The following is a 15,003-nucleotide window of genomic DNA, read 5'->3' as shown; positions in this document are numbered from 1 at the left end:
AAAGTTCTAAGTTTGGGGTTATGATAACGATTGAATTTACCGTTATTTGATACTAAAAACACCCTTTTTTACTTAGAAATTAGCTTGAAATCATATTTTTGTGTGAATAAGAGAGTTTAAGGTGAGTTAATGATTTTATGCTAGATTTCCTTGTTTTCAACAGGAATTGAGATGATTTGGAAGAAGAGTTGAAGTAGTAAGGAGTTGGAACTCAGGAAGAGCTGGAAAAGCATCAGAAAGAAGGATCACACAACGCTGAGCGCCATTTTAGGGGTCCTCAGCGCCGGAGTACACTGTCTCATGCTTGGCTGCCCTTTTTCTAAAGCCTTCGGTGTTGGAAGTCCCTGGCTCGCGCCTAGGCGTTCTTTTTGGGGCGTTGAGTGCCACTTCCTCGAGTTGCACCACGCCTGCTTTCCTTTTGAGCTAACCCTGAGCGTCATATGATTCGGCACGCTTGGGCGCCCTAAGTGGGGCATTGAGCACCAGTTTCCTGGGCTTGGACCCATTTTCTGTTATTTTTATGTTCTATTTAAGGACTTGGACATCCTAGTGATTGTATCTTTTGACAGAAGAGGCGCAAAAACATACTCTTTGATCCCTTGGAGGCAGATTTGTATGCGGAAGCTCCTATCTTCAACTTCTAGGGTTTTATCTTTCATTGTTTTCCATTATTCATCTAGTTTCACCATGCCAATGGGAACTAAATTCTATATGTTGTTGGGGAATGATGTAAACCATTGTAAACTCTCATGTATTGAATTGATTCTTAATTATATATGCTTCTTTCATTAATTATTAGGGTAATTCTTCTTCACTCAATGCTTGCTTTGTTTAACTCATTCATTAGCATGATGTATGATTTTCATGAGTACCGGAAGGTATCTTACAATTCAGGTTCTGGAGAATTATTCCCAGAAGCAGTATTGCTCAGGAATGGGAGTATAAGTTCTAGTCGTCTTAAGCTACTAATTGTAATGTAGAATTAATTGTTAGGGATGCAAGGAATTGTGACCTAGTAATTAAGGATAGGCTTTCTTCGCCGAAGAATCGGGTTTTAAGTACTTTAGGTAATGACATTGACATTAAGGAAGAAGTAGTATTTGTATATACATGAGAGCAAACTAGGTGAAATCTAACCCCAACAACATATTCATCCCATAATATCAAATTCATCCGTTCATCTCTGCACTTTTGTCCAATTGATCAAGTTGCATACATATTTACTTTTCTGTATTTGCATTTTAAACCAAAAGATTTTGTGTTCAAGTCTTATTTAATCAAGAAATCACATAACTGTTTAGGTCGTGAGTCTCTAGGGAAATGATACTTGGTCTTACCGTGTTTGTTACTTGATACGACTCAGTAGACTTGTCGGAGTGTTAACATGAATTTATCCATGAAAGTCAATACTGCAAATTTGACAATGAACTCCTTACTTTGTTCACCTCTTCTTTATATCTTGCTGCATTAGTAGCTTCTTTCTTTACTTCCACCACCATAAGAATGATGGGACATAAGACCTCAATGTTTACAGGTGGTTTATTCTTCCTTGTTGGTGCATTGTTGAATGGTTTTGCCATCAAAATTGAAATGTTCATCCTAGGTCGATTATTACTTGGTTTTGGTGTTGGATAATGTACAGGTGAGACTTTGTATCATTTCTAAAGCCTTAAAATTTGGTTATATGAATATGTAGAGACTTTCATGGTTAAATTGTTTTTAACTTTTCCTTTGTCTTCTTTTTATTAGTATTATTTCCAATAGTTTGTACATGTGTATTTGTCTGAAATGGCTCCAACATCGATAAGAGGTGCACTTAACATTGGATTCCAAATGATGATCACAATTGGTATCTTGATTGCAAACCTTATCAATTATGGCATTGCCAAACTAGAATATGATTGGAGAATTTCTTTAGGTGTTGGTGGAGTTCCTACAATCATGTTATGTGTAGGATCTCTTTTCTTAGGTAACACCCCTAACTCCTTAATTGAAAGAGGTAAAGAAGAAGAAGCTAAGAAAATGTTGAAAAAGATTTGTCGCATGGATAATGTTGATGAGGAGTTCCAAGACCTTGTTAATGCGACTAAAGCAACCAAAGGTGTGGGACATCCATGGAAGAACATTATACAACAAAAATATAGACCTTAACTCACGTTTTGCTCTTTGATTCCATTTTTCCAACAATTCACTGACATCAATGTCATCATGTTTTATGCACCCGTCCTCTTTAAAACTTTAGACTTTGGTAATGATACTTCCCTTATGTCTTCAATTATCATTGGAGGTGTTAATGTGGTTGCCACTTTTGTTTCCATTTTCTCTGTGGACAAGCTTGGAAGAAGGATATTGTTCCTCGAAGGGGGCATTCAAATGCTTATTTATCAGGTAGAAACCTTAACTTAATCGATAATTTTTTTTGTTATTTTAATATTTAAAAAATAACACTTTTATCCCTAAAGTCATTTGCTAGCATGAAGAACTAATTTGAAGTTCATAATATGTGTAGCTTGATGTTGGAATCGTGATTGCTCTAAAGTTTGGGGTGAGTGTTGGAGGCTATTTTACCAATGGAGAAGCCAGTATTCTTTTACTCTTTATATGCGCATACGTTGCAGCATATGCATCGTCTTGGGGTCCCCTTGGGTGGTTGGTTCCTAGTGAAATATGTTCTCTTGAGGTTCGATCTGCGGGCCAAGGCACCAATGTTGCTGTAAACATGTTATTTACCTTTGTCATTGCTCAAGTTTTCCTAACCATGCTTTGTCACCTGAAGTTTGGTCTTTTCTTTTTCTTTGTTGTATTTGTGCTTATCATGACCATTTTTGTTGCCTTGCTCCTACCCGAGACAAGAAATGTTCGAATTGAAGAAATGAACAAAGTTTGGAAATCACATTGGTTTTGAAGGAAATTCGTTTCGGATGATGTAGTCAGTGATGGACATCCTTGTGTAGCTTCAATTTGAAATTAGATTATTCAAGAACTTCATTTACCTGTACCAAATCCATCAAAAAATATTTTTTATATATTTATAATAATATCATAGAATATGGATTTTGCTAGATTTTGCTTGAAGTGTAATTTTAATGTTAAATTATTTATATTCATCCAATTCACGAGAAAGAATCTTTTAAAATTTTATTCATCTTAATCATGTCTGGATGCAGACTAATACAACTCTTTTGTAATTCTTCCAATATTTGTTTCCTTAATTATCGATCCAAAGGTCGGCATACCCTACCCCAAAATCTCAAAATACCATCCAATCTTGTCATAAAATCTTAAACTTAATTAATCCCCCCTCCCTTTCTCAATTATCTTTAAATAATTATCTAGTGTTGGCTTCTCCTTGATTACTTCTAGAAAATTCTTACTTCAATTAACAATTTCCATCGGTAACGAGATAAATCGAACCTAAAAAAACTATTAGGAAGTTGACTTCATGCCTAACTCAACCCCACAAAATTGGTTTGTAAGCTACGGTTTGAACCCACTTAGAAGTTGTGAATTGAACTTGTTTCTAGTAGATGTGAGACTTTCAACACACCTTGCTCACGTTGATGTATATACATCTCATGTGCGGGATTAGACATTGATGGTTAGTTCAATAGCGCTTGATAGTAATTGGAACAATAGACCCAACAATCATAAAATTTTTCAAGAACATATTATAACCCACGACTCATATAACATGTTAAGTGGTCTTTAAGCCTAATTGTATGTTACAAAACCAGCTTGTAAGGTAAGGTTTGCACCCAATTATATACAATAAATTGGTCTTATCTCTAGCTGTTGTGGGACTTCCAGCATATATTTTAAGTGGATTTTAAGCCTAACTCAATTTTACAAAATCAACTTGTAAGGTGTAATTTGCACCCATTTATGTACTATAATTTGGCTTTGTCTCTAGTGGATATGGGATATCCAACACCCACCTCATGTTGAGGAATATATATCTCGAGAGTGGGACTAGACAATAGTGATTGATTTGATAGTGATCCGATAGAGGTGATATAATAAACCCAACAAACAAGGATAAACTCTAACCGATGACTTACATACCATCCTGAGAAGTAGACTTTAATTCTAACTTAACCAAAGAAAATAATTAAATTCTAAGATGAGGTTTACATCCACTTATATATTGTGAATGAGTCTTATATCAAGTTGATGTGAGACTTTTAACAAATACTTATATAAGTCATATCTATACTCACAAAATCACTTCTTAAACTTTGCTTCAAAATCAAAACAAAATAACATGGTTCTACGGTATCCAACAGAAGTTTAAGCATTTATTCATATCATATTAATATATCAACCCCTAAACTACACTGTCTAAACCAACACACTTAAAAATACTTTTTAGTTTCTCAATTTCCTGTTACTAATAACCCCAAATTAGACTAACTACTATGAAACCATGAATATGTAGAAAACTTATTTAGTCATAAAACTTTACTTTAATATCTCCATTTAACCACCAATTTCATCAAAATCTTCAAATTATTGCACATAAATTCAATTCTAAAAGTTATCCTTTAACGTCATTTTGACACCCATTTTAGCATTTTTCAATTTAATAATGCAATCATCAATCTCCAAATATATTTAATGCACCCTAGATACTCAATAGTTGCAATCTCATTTCATTTCCCCTGTATCAAACCCACCAAAATCACATAAATTTTAAATACATCTATAACATAGTTCTGTGCACATTCCTCTCTAAACCATGTTTTACCATCCAAAGTGATTAATCTGATAACAACACCAAATCCAAAAACTCAAACTAATAATTTATAGATTACTACATTTTATGTATGCGAATGATTATTTTAAAATAACTATTCATTATTTGATACAATTAAACCACTAATTGTTTTATAACGGTAAAATTATTATTAATAATAATTATTATCATCAAATAAAATATATTTTTTAAAAAAAAGATAATTGAATTATTGAATATGAAAATCATGAATAGAAATTAAAAATATTTTTTTTTAATTTTGAAAAGAAAAAAAAATATACCTTAAACAACTTTTTGTGGTTGAATATTTTTAATAGTTGTTAAATCAAATAGAATATGATATAATTTTTCAAACAGTTTTTAATCCCCAAAATTATAGTTGTCAAAATGGATCACAACCCGCGGGCTAACCCACTCCACCACGGGTTTAGACCGGGTTGGGTTTGAAAAAAATGTATTTTTTTATGCGGGTCAGATTTCAACCCGGCTCATTTAAACCCGGCTCATGCGAGTTGAACTCGTGGTGGACCGGGTTGGCCCACCAACCCACCTACCTAATTTTATTTTATTAAAATTTAATTTTAATTTTATAAAAAAATATTTATTATTTTTTTTGTTGAAAAAATTATTTAAGTTCCTTAATTTTGTTTATTTTAAAAAAATTGTAATTAAGTGAGCGAGTGAACCAACCCGTTTACCCACCAACCCGTGGTGGGTTGGGCCGGGTTCGAATTTTTCTAGCTCGCTAATAAATAAGCCAGGTTGGGTTGACTCACTAAGTGACCAGCCCGTGGTGAACTGATGCGGGTTGAACCGGGTGGCTCGTTTCGATAACTCTACTCAAAATACGATATTACACAAAGTAACATCAATGGCGATTTTTACACAATAGTAAAAAAAAATTTCTTTTCTTGCAATAATACCATATTTAATCTTTTATTGTTATATCCAATTTTTGACATATATGATTTTGGCTAATATTTTGATTGAAAGAAATGTTATTTATAACTATTCTTAACACTTAAAATATGAAAATTTTAACCTTCGACAATATAATATTTTTTTATTTTATGATGTGTTATAAAATCATCAATATTTATTGATAACTTAAACGAAAACATAATTATTAATAGAAAAACAAATTTCGTAGTATAAACAAAATGATAATAATAGGAACTAAAATTAAGGGCCCTCTCATAAAAAATAAATTATTATTTAAGTTAAATACGTAAAAGTTTGTTTTTTTTGGAAATTGTTTTCTTTTCTATTCCTTCAAACATGCCAATAAAATATCTCGTTTTGAAGTAAAATCCTAAATGGAATTTATAATCTAAAAAATAGATATTCTAGTTATAGTTTCTTTAAGATTTAATTATTCATAACTTTTATTCTTAAAATTTCGTATTTAGTTTTTCTTATGGTTGAAATTAAAAATTAATACATAAATTCATTTTTTTATATATAATACACTCACTATTTTGTTTTTTATTCTTTTAATTTTCAGGAGATAATAACAATATTATTTTTTTAAAATACATTTATTATCTGGACTTGGCTTTCAATATATATATAATTATTTATTTATTTATATAATATATATATATATATATATATATATATATATTATATTAGTTAATCATTAACTCAATGTTTAATATACCTCTTCGGTTATCCAAGAAATAAAAAAAATTCATTTGTGTCAAATAAATTGTGAATAGATTTATCTTTATCAATCATTAAATATCGCAATATCATTATAACATGGACCTTATAATTAAACATAATATTGTGTTAGCAAGTAAGAATAAAATTATTTGAAATAAGCACACTTTACATTTGAAAATTAAAATATTGTAAATTATTTTTATCAATACAATATTTTAGTCTGAGTCAGTATTGCCCTAGTCAAGTAAATAACCGATTATTCCTTAGAATAATCGATTATCACTTTTTGAAAACCCCATAACGGACACAAATAATAGATTATAACTTATAATAAGTCTTTTCAGTTTCTGACCTCTAGGCTATAAATATTTTTTACCGAACCCTTTAGAGGGTTATCTAAGCCACTTGAAAATATAGAAACGCTATGAGGAAGTTGTGTTAGTGTTACTCATATCAAGTCTTGTGAATAGGAGAAGTTTGCGCTTAGTGGATCTATGGTCGAAGTAGTTCTCTTCAACTTGATTGAGTTGGTTCTTCCGTTCGTTTGTCGAAGGAAGGTGTTTTCTGTTCTTAATCATTTCATTACCTGATTGTAATTTGTACAACTACATTTTAGAAAAAAGGGTAATCACTATTCATAGTGATTAACGACTGGACGTAGAATCTTTTTATTGGAACCAAGTAAAATACTTTGTGTGATTTTCTCTTACTCTACTCTCTTTATTCACCAACTATTTGTTAAAAGTCTTAAAAGAAAATCACGAATTTAAAAAGAACCATTCATTGTTTTTAACTTGGCTATTGACTGTAACACGCTTTCCACTTTAAAAACCCTTTCCGCTGCGTGATATTGGTTGTTCCAACACTATGGGGAACCATAAGCACAACATTAACATACCATAAACAAGTAAAACAACTTTGTATGAGGACCATAAACACAACATAAACAAATATTTTCATACACCATCATGGCGACCACAACAACAATGGGAAAAAGTTGTTTTGTTGGAAATTGTTTTCTTTCCTATTCCTCCAAACATGCTAACAAAACATCTTGTTTGAAGTAAAATCCTAAATTGAATTCATAATCTAAAAAATAGTTATTCTAGTTCTAGTTTCTTTAAGATTTAATTATTCATAATTTCTTCTTAAAATTTTGTATTTAGTTTTTCTTATGGTTCAAACTATAAAATTAATACATAAATTGATTTTTTTATCACTAGTGCAAAAACTACGTATAACGTCACGTGTTCAACGTCCAACCACTCAATATCCAACGTTAAAAGTGACCGGTGACATTTTCGTAAATAAATTCAATCGCTCCACGTCATTTACTAAAACAGGTCACCATCTAAAATGTATTAACGTCAAACAACGCCTAGATTGACGTTAAACAATGACCTTAGAATCACATAACGTCAACTAAAGAAACATCTGACGTTCAATTCAAAATAAAAAAAATACCGAATTAGTGGTTTGCTTCCTGTTAGTATTACTCATACCCACATTTGACGTCAACCATGACAAATATGCGACGTTTTATATGCTAGCAAGTGAATCCCTTTTTTATTCTTTATTTCTTTTCTCTTATAAACCAAACAGAACGTTGTCAACTTTATAGGCTCGACGTTTAAACCAATATAGAACGTCATGTGAATTGGGGTTGGACGTGATGGTCGTAATCACATAACATCCCTAAGGAAACAGCTGACGTCCAATACAAAATAAATAAATACAAAATATTGATTTAATTAATATGACGTCAACCGTAACAAAAGAAGGACGTTGTATATTACAGTCAACAGTTATACTTTTAATTTTCTTTTAAATCAACCTATAAATAGTCATTTTATACGGGTTTCGATGTTTTATTATTTAGTTACTTTTTTATTATTTTTTCTTTTTCTTTTAAGCCAACCACAGAACGTCAGGTTCTTCTTTGCGTTCGACATTTTATTTGCTAGAAATTATGTTTTTAATTTTTTCTTTTAAACCATCCTATAAAAAAACTTCAGGAAAACTTAAAAAATGAATTATTAAAAAACGATCAAACTGTTCAATTGTATAGAGTTGAACATTATATTTATAAAGTCAATTCAAAACCTCTGGTAATAGCATAAAATGAATGCTCACAAACCTTTCACGTCGAAGTCCCTTAGAGTTTGACGTTCTATGGAAATTTTGTTAACAATGAGGTGCATTGGTATTTTTATAGATAATAATTTTGATGATGCTTCAAGTGAAGAACTCGAAGAATGAAGTTGTAATTTATTTAAAAGCACTTTTGTAGATTGGAAATGTATTAGGAATAACCTTGAACATGTAAACACTTAGAAATTTACTATCTTTAGGATATCTGCGCTTATAATCGATTATGTGATGTAATAATCGATTATCATGAGCCTTGTTGAAAAACCATTGCTCTCGCAAACCATCGATTATTGCTTGAAATAATCGATTATCCTGGTCTGGATGAGAATTGCCCAAGTCTCGCAGATAATCAATTATTCCTCAGAATAATCGATTATCACATTTTTGAAAATCCTGTAACGAACTTCAATATTCGATTATTACTTACAATAATCGATTATCACTAGAAGTTGTATTGTGTCTTTTTAAATTCATACTTGTGAGCTATATATAGTGGTCCAAAAACCCTTAGAGGGTGAATCTAAGTCACTTGAGAATACATTGTGATATGAGGAAGTTCTCAAAATATTAGTTCATTGCTCTTGTAAAGTCTTGTGAATAGGAGAAGCTCGCGATTTGTGTGTCAAAGATCAGAGCGGTTATCTTCAAGTTGGCAGAGCTGTTTTTCTTCTGGTTCGTTGGTCGAAGGAAGATTTTCTGCTACACTGTTCCAGTTCGTCTTTCAAAGGAAAGTGTTCGCTGCTTGCTTCTAGTTCGTTTGTGGAAGGAAGTTTCCTTCCCGTTCGTTCGTCGAAGGAAGGTTTTACCATTCTTATTTCATTCACTATTTTGTAATCTGTAAAACTGTTTTTGGTGAAATCGTTAATCACTTTTTATAGTGATTAACAACTAGATGTAGAATCTTTTGATTCGAACCAGGATAAAAATCTACTGTGTGATTTTTTCTACTCCATACACTTTTTACATATTCTTCACATCAACTGTTTGATAAAACGTTTAAGAGAAAATTAAAGGAACCATTTTTTAAAATTGACCGAACAAGCTCTTTGCTTTTAACAATCTGTATCGTACTTTGAGTCTTGTTATTTCCCCTGCGCAATATCAATTCCGATTGTTTCAACAAATTTAAAAAGGAAAAAGAAAAAAAGGAGCGACCTTTGCCTTCAGACTGCCTTTTATTATTGAAGCAAGGGTCACCCCATATCAGGCCTTTCACAACTGTCATTCTTTTTTCTATAAATACAGTTTCAGAGCCTTAGATAACCTGTAGACATCCATTTATAAAATTTCTGCTATAAATTCATCTGTTAATTTTTTTCTTTGTGTTTTCTGTTATCTCCTTCAAGGACACAAAAAAGCTTGAAGGAGTATAGAAAACCAAAGCAAAAGGTTGATAGATTTGGATTTCGCATCCTTTTAAAACGTTACTCCTCCTTCACTAAACTACAGAACTTCCGTAACCAAATTCATGTTAACTTTTTCGTTTGGTTTGCTATCAATTCCTCTACCAAACGAAGACATTTCTTTGTTAACGATGAAGGTGTGGTAGAAAACCAGAGGAAAATGTTAAAACTTATGAATTTAAAACAGACTCTCTAGCGGATGTCCCATTTTTTAATAATTGACGTGAATCTGCTCTTTCAAGGTGACAAAAACAAGTCATTTCTTTGTGGTTTTGATCATTTGTCATGTTGAAAAGCTTGAAGGAGTGATAGAAACACAAAGAAGAGGTTGATACATTTGGATTTCACACCCTTTCAAAACGCTACAACCTCCATTCACCAAAATCCTTCTATATTTTAACTATCCCGTGGATCTTTTCATGGTTAGATTTTCATTTTTTTTCCTATGTTTAGTGTTATTATGCTTTTCTTTGTTTTTCTATCATCTTTTTCAAGTTCACAAAAGCGAGTAATTTCCTTGTGGTTTGATTCTTTGTCATTGCGAAGAGCTTGAAAGAGTGATAGAAATCCAAAGAAAAACATTGAAAGATTTGGATTTTGCACCCTTTCAAAACGCTACAACCTCCATTCACAAAAATCCTTTTACATTTTAATAATCCCGCATATCTTTTTGTCGTTTGATTTTCATTTTGTCCTATGTTTAGTGTTATTATGTTTTTCCTTTGTTTCGTTTTCATTTATGAACCTATGTTATGTAAAATTGGATTTCTTTTAGAAATCTTTTAAATAATTTTACGTCGAATACTGAAGAAAAAAGACATCCCTATGTATTTCCCAAATAACGTGGACGTCGCGTGGTGTCAACATTGGACGTGTATCTCTCTTTGTTTTAACATACCATTTATCATGCCCTACCAACACCCTTTTCCCATATACCTGGACGTCGAGTGGTGGTAGTATATGACATGGATCTCTTTGTTTCTATCACATCATTTATCAAGCCCAACCAACTGCGTTTTTCCATATAAAAGTATAGGTCGAGTGGTGCCAATGATTGACGTGAATCTCTTCGATTCTTACTAACAACATTTATCATCATTAAGTAGACGTCCCATTGTATATATGATTCAATCTTTAAGTTTCTTGAAGTTGTTTTCTACAGAATCAGTGGATCTAATTTCGGAGAAAACAACTCTAGGAAAACTTAAAAAATGAATCATTCAAAAACGATCAAACTGTGCAATTGTATAGAGTTAAAGATAATATTTACAGAGTCAATTCAGAACCTCTGGTAACAACACAAAATTAATGCTCACAACTATTCATGTCGAAGCCCCCTAGAGTTCGACGTTTTATTGGAATTTAAAAAGGAAAAATAAAAAAGGGAGCGACCTTTGGGTTCGAATAACAAATAATACGTCACATGCCCAAGGAATTGGACGTTTACTGTTTGTTTAAAGGGAAAAAGAATTAAAAGGGGAGTAATGTGGCTGACAATGATACGTCGAAGTCTAAAGAAATTGATGTTAACCTCTTCGTTTCAAAACATTGCTCCTCCTTCACCAAACATTTGCTTCCCTATAAATCTTTCTTTATCAAATATCATTTTTTATAATTTTTTGTCTTTATTTTTCTATTAATATCACGTCGAGTAGCTTTACCAATTGACATACTATTGGTGTTCTAAAAAAAAGTGCAATGGTATATTCTGCAATAACCATTATCACAGATTGAGTATGAATATGCAATGTAATGATGTAACATTAAAATGTTCAATTAAAATCATACAAGTGATTTAATCAATTTAAACAATTCAATCACCATTCACTAATGTTTGCCAAAAGAGAATTTCATTAATATTCAAAAGATGATTACAACCAGCAAAACAAAAGATGGCTTAAGAAGCCACTGATTGCAAAGTTAAAATCAAATAACGAAAATCCATATTCTTTTGTTGTAGAATTATTGTTTATCCTTTTCTAGTTGTTTGCATCACCTTCCTTTCCATTTTGATCGGTGATTTTTCAATCCTTAGAATTTTTTGTCAATGACTGTGTCAACTTTCAATTTACTTGAGTTCCAAGTATCTTTTTGAGCGATTCTGACATACAATCTATTTTCACAGCATAACCATCTAGCCCACTCATCTTCTTCAGTTTTTGTCAAATTTGTTTTGTTTGCACTCCAAGATTCAAAGATGGGTTAGACTTGCTGATGGTCATCATTTTTTATCATGGTGAATCCAATAAGTCATTGATGACCAATCCATATTTGAAAGAGAAAGCCTTCTTTCCTGATCGGGTGAAAAACGACAATCCCAATCCAAACCTCTTTGATCAGCTGTGTTACAAAATGTTTCATAACTCATCTTAAGTTGGAGTAGAACACCCTCACCAGTTTCAGATATCTATGAGAAACCACGTTTTTAATCTTCCTTAGACTAAAAAGCTTCCCTCGAATGTCTTCATCACTAATCCAACCTATAGGATTAGCATTCCTTGCAATCTGGGCAACCTTCCATTTTCTTCTTGATGATGATGAAGAAGCCATTTCTGATCAGATTTTGGAACATCTTTCACATTTCTAGGGTTTGTAACTCTTCAGTTTAGAAAACACTGAGTGCGTTTTCAAATCTAGTATTTATAAAGTTGTGCATAAAATCTTATTAGATTCAGGCCCAATTAAAATTTTCAAAAATATATAGCCCAATAATATAATTTCATCAACGTCAATATGTAGCCCAATTTATTGAAGTTGAATTGTCCTTGTACCGGTATCACGTCGAACTCTTGGGGGCTTTGACGTGATGGGCACTGGAGTAGTTGGGCGCATTAGTGGCTCCCAACGGTTTTCCTTTTTTCTATAAATACAATTTTGGAGCCTTCGATAACCTCTACACCTCCGTTTGTAAAATTTCTCGTAACTAATCCTTCAAAGTACATGTCCATTTTCTTTAAATATAGTTTCAAATCCTTTGGAACTACCCTTTGAAAATTCATGCTAACTTTTTCCTTTGGTTCTCCATCAATTCCTCTACTAAACAAAGACATTTCTTTGTTAATGATGAAGGCATGGTGAAAAACCAGAGGAAAATGTTAACACTTATGAATTTCGAAAACATTCTCCATTATTTTTCTGATTTTTTCATTTACTTTCTGTGTTTTTTTAATGTTGTTTCATGTTCATGTTTGACGCTATGTTTTGTAAAATGTGATTTCTTTTTGAAATCCTCTAGGATATAGGACGTTGAATAGAAATCGAATTTGATGACAACCTTTAACAGGGAACTTAAAAGTTTAAAGTTGACGTCGGTTATTGTCAAAATTCAACATTCATGTCTTTCTACAGGCAAAAAAGAAACGTCGAAGCCCTAACAGTATTAGTCATCATATAGTTTGATTAAAAAAAAAGAATACATAGTAGCACGGTGGTTTGAATTATTACCACCATAGAACGTCATGTTGTCATGGTATTGGACATGCTTTTCTGAACTTATATAATCGGTAAATTTATCATGTATCATTGTCAGAAACTAGATTCTTAAACCCTTCCTATAAATCTCTAAATCCTGTTCTCAAATGGCTTCTTCATCTTCACGGTGTGGAAAGAAGGCTGCACAATTTGTAAGAAATGCTAGTCCAAATGGGTGGATCAGTGATGGCGAAGAACGATACAAATTTGGATGTTATAGAAAACTCTTTGAGGTGGACCCTCACAAGTTCTTGGATCTGGAATTATTCAGAAGGGAGGGGTTTCTCTTTCAAAAATGGCTTGTAGATGTTGGTCTTGCAAAATTTGTAGAAATGACCGGTGATTGCTACCGTGACCTAGTAGAAGTCTTCTACCACAATCTGAAGGTTGTCGATGGTGTTATATGCTCTCGGGTGAAAGGTGTCGATATTAAAATTGATGATGAAATATGGCTATCTTTTACTGGTCTCAAAGCAGAAGGCTTCATGTCTCATGAAAGAAATTATGAACTCAACCAATGGACCAACAAGAAGAAAATTTATAAGGAATATCTGAGAAGTTCAGAAAGGCTAAAGGTATACAAGCCGTATCTACTTGATGGTTTGAAAATGGAAGAAAATATGTGTGCTTTTGTACTTACTTGGGTAATACTGCCTGGAAGATGTATACGTGATCGTCTAACTACTGAAGATTTATTTTTGGTTCATGCCATAAAAACCCGGATACCAACCAATTGGGTTGTTGTTATGAGTGAGCACATGATTGAAATTGCAAGTCGTCGTGGACATATTTTGCCATATGGTGTTTTTATCAACAGTGTATTGAAGCATCGTCAAGTTGATCTTACTGGTGAAAAAAAATTGGGTGCACCAAATCAAATGAAATAGGAAAAACGACATTGACCTTTAATGGTCTAAAGAAAACAAAAGATGGCTGGGTGTTCAAGGATGTTGACGAAACTCCTTCTACCTTCACTCCACACACTAAGTTTGAAATATTTGTTGTGGATCAATTTCAAAGGCTTTCAACAAGAATAAGGTTGTTGAAGAGTCTCACGAGAGGAGAAAAGTTCTCTGGAAATCCTTTTCTTCCTTCTTCTACTATTTTCCAGACCTAAAAATAGAGATTGAGATATTTTTGTGCTCCTAGTGCGAATCTTATCCTGCATCCACTAAAAAAAACACTAGAGCACCCAGTTAGCCTAAAAACTAAAAATAAAAATAAACAAACAAAAATTAAAGAACAATACAAATAAAGTCAAAATTGGTTAAAAATCACACAAAGTATAGTTTAAACCACGAGTCCCCGGCAATGGCGCCAAAAACTTATTAACTCACTGGTAAGTGTACCAAATCGTATCAAGTAATATAAAATGTAAGACCAAGTATCGTTTCCCAATAGACTCACGACACTAAACAATCGTGTAATTACTTAACTAATTAAGACTGAAAAGCTATTTTGTTGGTGTTTAAATGCAAATGCAACAAAAGTAAATATGAATGCAAATTGATCAATTAAGGAGAATGAATAGATGATGTTGAGAATATGAGATGAAAATGT

General features: G+C 32.3%; 1 pseudogene; it reads left to right on the top strand.

Annotated features, from left to right (window-relative positions):
• The first annotated feature begins 1,788 nt into the window (after positions 1–1,788).
• On the top strand, positions 1,789–2,905 carry LOC124822780 (sugar transport protein 10 pseudogene; annotated as a pseudogene).
• Positions 2,906–15,003: the final 12,098 nt, after the last annotated feature.

Source organism: Vigna umbellata, chromosome 5, assembly GCF_029865625.1.
Source record: "Vigna umbellata cultivar VRB3 chromosome 5, Vumbellata_1.0, whole genome shotgun sequence".
NCBI lineage: Eukaryota > Viridiplantae > Streptophyta > Magnoliopsida > Fabales > Fabaceae > Vigna > Vigna umbellata.
This window is presented reverse-complemented; position numbering and strand designations above follow the sequence as displayed.